Here is a 6,609-nt window from a genome sequence, read left to right on the forward strand (position 1 = left end):
AGTCCATCTGGTAGGTCTGCTGGCACTTGGTTTCAGTCAGGCAGCCCTCCTCCCTCTTTTTTCTGGCACTGTTGTGCTAGTTGCTGGAATGTGACTCCTGCCCACAGCATGAGGGGAGAGCATGAACCCTGGCAAACGAAGGCTCGCTCAGCCCACTGCCAAACCCTTGGCTGCCTCCAGCTCTCAAGGCTGCTCCACTTAGGTTGCTCCTGCAACACAAGCACTTGGGAACTGCCCACCAAGAGCCCTGAGCCTTCCCTGCTGATGGTGACAGGAAGGGAAGGGATTGGGCCTTGCAGGGCACATAATGGTGATGATATTCCATTTGCTTTTTAAGGATTTAGTTTACCTAGTTGGAAAACACCCATCAAAGGCAGTAGGTAGGATGGTCTCTGATTCTGTGTGTTCAGGTTCTTGGAGGTTTTGGTGGTGCAGATGTGATGGATTGTGCTCAGCAGCTGTGAGAGCAGCCTTTAACTTCAGTGGCACTGGAAACCATGGGAAGACAATACCTGTGTTTACCTGAGGTGCTCTCTATATGTTGAAATTTGACCCACTTCTCTAGGGGACTGTAATTTTTTTTAGGGGAGTACTGTTCTAAAACATCAAAAATGTGATTTTTAAGGTAAAGATACATTTACCATATTTGAAAATTATTTACTTATTGCTCAGATGAGAATGGATTTTGATATGTTGACAAGAACAGGTTTAATGAGAAGGGAGGGTTTTGACTTATGTTTCTCAAGACAAGACAAAACCATACCTTGGATCAATTAGTTTAAATTGTAAAAAAAGCAAACCAAAACTGTATTCCTTGATGTTTTTTAGGGTTATAGACAATTCTAAAACACATTATACCTATAAATTTGAACAAGGCATATCTTAGTTATTAGATTTCTGTGGAGAAATAGTTGACTTGGTTTAATATGACACAGTCCAAAAGAAATCCAATAGTGTTGAGCACAGAGGCAGACATAACCCTTGACAGATGATGGAAATCAAGAGGTGCTAGGCTGCTGAGTACCTGGGTTTTATCATGTTCCTCCCCTTTTTGAAGAGTTTTATACTGCTGCTTTTCAGCATTATATATGGCAGAATGGGGCTTCACTGGTCTGGGTGTTGGAAACACCTACTCCAGGAAATCATCTCTGATTTGCAGCCTTGGTGGTTTTTGTTGTGAAAAGGGAAGCAAGGTGGGAAAAGGGAAAGCAAAGAATGGATTGAGCATCATGCTGGCAACCAGTGATATGACCTGAGTCTTTCATATTTTAGTTTTATGTGCTTAGCAAGAGAGGAGCTAAGGGGAAAGAGAACCAAAAGGACATGAGTTGCAGAAAAGAATGGTGGTAAATGAGATGGGATTAGGAAGGAGAGGTAAGGGCCAGGTGGAGAAAGAACAGGGAAGGAGCACTCAGTCTCTGGTCAGTGTAGCACAGAGGGAACTGGGGAGAGTGACCAGGCATTTAAAGCACTGGTGGAGCAACCTAGTCTGAGAGTTGCTGTGGTGCAGAAAGCCAGCAAAAATTGCTGGGGGAGCATGATCTTGGTGCCATGGCCAGGCCAAGCAGCTTCTCAGCCAGCAAGTCCTGTGTGGCAGTGTGTGCTCTTTATGCCAAAGCTGATAAAGTAAGCCTGAGCAATGAGCTTAATGGAGGCATTCATAGCTGAATGAATAACTGTGTAACTGTATGGAGTATGTTAGCAGTCTCGTGTAAAATGAATAGTCTAGACTACATATGGAGACTGTTTGGCCACCAGGCTGCTGGAAACCATGGACTCCCAGCTCCTGGAGGAGTCACTAATGGTATTTGTGTGGCCTGATGAAGCGTGAACCATGAGAGTAAGCACATTGTCAGTTGCTGAGAGTCTGACACCAGGTAGACCCATTCCCAGGGCAAGTGTGGTACCAGTGGAATCACAATGAGGCAGATGGCAATGGGAATAGAGATTATTCAGAATTGAAACCAGTCTTTGAAAAACAAAATGTTGACTGAACCCCTAGGGCTACAAGCAGGCTTGCATTTTGTTTCCAAGACATCAAATCTTTTCTCAGATTTTGCTAAATACCTCTTTGCTTGCTCTATCAGCTTCTAACCTAACACCTCTTTGCTCACAGGATTAGGTGAAGCAGATGAAGTTGTGTTTTCTAGGTAGGAGTCTCAAGGAAATGGTGGGTGCATGCACTTTTCAAAGACCTGTTGTCAAGGCTGCGTGGGGCTGGTGTTCTGCCTGTCTTCAGGGAAACTGGGAATGAGATTCATATAGCCAAGTTTTGGGATGGAGCTATTAGTGGTCTGTGCAAACTGGCAAAACCAAACAGCTGAGACACACCTTTCAGCTCCAGCCAAGCCCAACACTGTCTGTGGCTCCATGTGCTAGTGACTGCAGACTGTGAGAGACACCAGCTACTTGTCCTGGCCCTTTTGCTGACTGTGCAGGGCAACTGCCCAGGGAACCTGTGCTGGGAGCTGATTCAGCCAAAAATAACTTCCCAGAAAAGAGGTCTTGGGAATCATGGAGCTGTTGTGAGTGAGAGATGGAACTGTGCTAGGTCAGCACTTCCTCCAAACAAGGCAGGGGGAAACTTGGGCATTATTATCCAGCCTAAAGGGCAAGTGCTGAGTCCTACACCATTGACTGTGCTTGTGAACACAAGGGGCAGAGAAGCACTGGCCAAACAGGGACTCTTTCACCTTTGTGAAAGCCCAGGACTGTGTTTTAGATACTACTTTGCCCATGCCCACTCCATCTGTTTTCCTCTGCAACACCAGATCCATTTCATTAAGAGAACTCCAAACAATGCCTCTGGCCTAGAGGGTTTGGAGTCATTGCTTCTTATTCCTTTACCCACCTCTTTCAGTTGAGAGTGAGATGGCTGGAAGCTAAACGAATGCTGAAGCTGAAATCTTAAAACTGGAACACTGTTGTAGGTTTAGCAGCTTAAATTTTCCAACAAAGTCCTGTCAAGCCTTGCCTGACTTGGGGTCTAAACTTACTCCTGGCATGGAAACTCTCCAGTGCAGGGTTTCTCAACTTTTCCTTCACCATAGACCCCCTCTAAATACCTTTTGTGGCCATGGACCAGAAAGACTTACTTCAAGATTTAAAGCACTAGACTGCATCAAATATTTAACTTAATTTTCTCATGAAGACTCTTCAAATTTGGAGAGAAGGGGAACTGCAGTTTCAGAGCACCATCTGTGGCTATTTCTATGAGCTTGTCTTCCTCTGCAGGCCAGACCAAATGTTTCCAGGCTGGACGTTCCCCACCCCTGCTTTAAGCCTTTGCAGCCCCCCTGTGATGACACCACAGCCCCCCCAGGGCTCTGCAGACCACAGGGTGAGAACCACTGCCTCAGTGCTTGTTCTTCCAGTGCTGGGCTGAGCAGTCTAGCCCTCTTTATGGTGCTAGCCATCACAGTCTCATTTGTTGGAGAGAAGTCATTACAGCTGACATGCCCTCCCCACCCACTCTCCCACCCTTTGCCAGCTCTGCTCTGCAGTTTAATCCCCTCATAGAAACCAACATGTGGATACTTTGCAGGATAGAAGGATTTCTTGGAGGCCTGCTACTTTTAGACATGATCTTTGCAAGTTAAGACTATTTGTATGGAGTCTGATGGTCAAATTTACTCCAGGATCCTCTTAATTATTTTGGAAATGATAAAAGTCTGTTTGGAGGAGAAGAGCAAGGATTTTTCCTCCCCCTTTTCCATCTTTTCTCCATCTTATCTTTAGACTATACAGCGTTGTTACTCCCTTGGAGCCTGTGATTGGTGTGCAGTGGACTTCACTTTTCAGAGAGTTCATCTTCTTCTTGCAATGGTCAAGTGCTCCACAACCAGGTGTAGCAAGCTGCTGTTTCCAGCCTAACAACCTGTTCAAACATGACTTCATGATAGGGCATGAGCATGCCCATAACACATGATACTTGGAATAGGTCACTGTTGAGGTATTTTGGTGTGCTTTTATTAAACTGGCTGATGTCCTCAGTTTGAACTGTCTGGTTCTAGCAATAAAACTCAGCAGCTGTGAATTCTATCGGGTGCTGAGGGACCTTTAAGCATAGGTTAAGCTTGATGTCTTTAGGTCTGAGATGTTCAGCTTTGGAGACTTCATGCTATAAAACTGCATTTGTTGGAAAATTTAAGCTGCTAAATCCACAAATGTGTTCCAGTTTTAAGGTCTCAGCTTCAGCATTTGTTTAGCTTCTCACTTGCAACTGAAATGGGCTGGTAAAAAAAAAACCTAAAAGAATAACTCCAGAGCTCCTACATCATCTCCTCAAAGCCATGGGGCTACCTACCTGTTTCACAGGAGGCTTTAGGAGCTTAATTAATGACAGTTTCTAAATATTTTAAAGTTCTTCAGATGAAAATACATATGTATGGCTGTATGTTATTCCTACAGAGGCTGCTTACTCAGGCTAGAACTTCCCTGTCACCTTTGTGCACACAGCAGAGAAGAGGTCTGTGTGTGCAGGAGCCTTGCACAGGAGAACTGAAGGAGCTCTGACCATTCCCTGAGATCTCTGGGGAACTGAGCTGGTAAATGCAGCAGGTGTTTGAGCCAACTCGGAGCAAACACAGAGGAAAAAAGTGCCTGAAAAACTCCTCAGCTTGCAATAAACATTTTTATTTTGGTCTTGTCAGTTGGTCCTACAGAAAGCAACCAGACATCCTCTGACTGAGAAACTTTTCTTAGCAATGCTGCCCTCTCTCCCTGTGGCAGCTCAACCATTTGTCAGGGGATTAGATTCTTGTTAGGCAGCTGTTCTTATCTGGTAGAACACTGACACAACAAATCTGAGCTATGTGCTGTATTGAAGAACAGAATTCACTGGATAGGTTGCAAATAGCTGGGTCACTGTTCCACTTCCCACTGCTTTGTTATCTTTGTTCCTCTCACAGCAGTGAGAGTCCCAGCCCCGAGCTGGCATGGACAGGTTCTGATGAGAGTTTGCATCTTGGTTACATGTGGCACTGCAATAGCCCTTGGCTGCCTTTCAGAAAGCCAAGAGGTGCAATTCTGTGGCAGCTCCACCCCAGCCAGAGCTGAGGGAATTACCCTCCCTAATTTACAACAGTGAGAGCAAGAGTTCCCTCCCCCAAAGTTGCAACAGAAGATGTGGACTGACCTAGCTAACTCCTGCTTTTCCTTCAGCCTCTGCTTTGTGCCCAGGTGGAACCTGAAGAGCAGAAAAACAAGCAACTGGTGTGACTCTTGTTATTAGAGCTGGCAAGATGGCCTTTGAATGTATCTTTAAAACTCTCAGTTTTCACCAGGAGAATGGACAAACTAAGAAGAAATGTTGGTGAGACCTTATGTGTAGTTCCTGAGCCTCAACTGACAGTGCTGGCAAATCAATTGGTCTTTTTGGGACAACGGACCCATTTTTTGTCAACTGGACAATGGACTTTTTTGATATATTCCTGCTGCTCCCACCCTCTCTGGGTTGAAGGAGCTGGTCACTGCTTCACAGGGGATCAATAGACACTATCCACAAACCTTGCTTTTATTTTCTTTTGCTGTATGTCAGCAAAGTGGTGATTCTGCAGCACTGCAAGTTCTAGGTGGAAAGTGCTACTCCACAGTAAGGGTCTACTCGGTGAAGAGAGACACCACCAACCTGGGTAAATGTGATTACCCATATGAAGAATTCCAGGTACCTTGCAAGAAATCTAGCCAACTGTAGACTGAAGGAAGGCCAGAAGGAAGCACTGCAACAGTGCTGCCCAGCCCCCTGCAGCATGCAGGCCATGGGCCTTGGCACACAAGCAGTGCACCTTCTGACCCTGATTTTGATGCCCTTGCTGAAGGAAAATATACACTGCCTACAGATACTTGGTCCCAGTGCTGTCAAACGTGATCTGACTCCCAGTTAGGCTGGGTGTATTCTCTCCCTCCCAGCTTCAGATCTATCAAAAGGAGTATCTAGATGCAAGTTTGTTTCCCTCTACTCCAGATTCTCTCTGGTTAGTGAAGAAATATGGGCTAATCATAATAATAATAAGGGTTAATGAAGATTTTTGGGGTATGATGTATCTCACCCAAGGTCAGACATCTAAAATGGATGTAGATTAACTGCATCCTGTAAGACCTTATATTTGTCTTTTCTGAAGTAACCAACCCTGCTGAAGATGCCACACCAATTGCCTAACCTCTGCCTTCAGCCTTTGAATCTTGACCTCATGTTTTCTAACAGAGTGGATGAATTTCTGTTCATTTCTGGACATCCCTGTTAAAGTGCTGTGGTTTTCTCTTTTAATCTCCTTTGAGGATCAAACTGGAGTGACTGACTGGAATCTTCACAGGGCACATCTTTAAAACCCTTTAGTCATTCTTTGACTCTGATTTCCAGTGTTCCTCTTGACATCAGAGCTGGATTAGTGAATCAGCAGTAATCAAATGATTCCCACCGTGGATTTAGAGCAGATCTGTTCAAACATCCAAAGATCACATTTGTGTTTTAGCAGAAGTGCAACACTGCAATTTTGTGTCAAATCATGAGGCCATGATCTGTCAGAGTCCTGGATGCCTGAGAGTGTTCTCTGCCTGTGGAGCAGCCCTGAAGATGGGTGCTTGATGACTGTTGCCACTGACATATTA

This window comes from Merops nubicus, unplaced genomic scaffold (assembly GCF_000691845.1).
Source record: "Merops nubicus isolate BGI_N331 unplaced genomic scaffold, ASM69184v1 scaffold929, whole genome shotgun sequence".
NCBI lineage: Eukaryota > Metazoa > Chordata > Aves > Coraciiformes > Meropidae > Merops > Merops nubicus.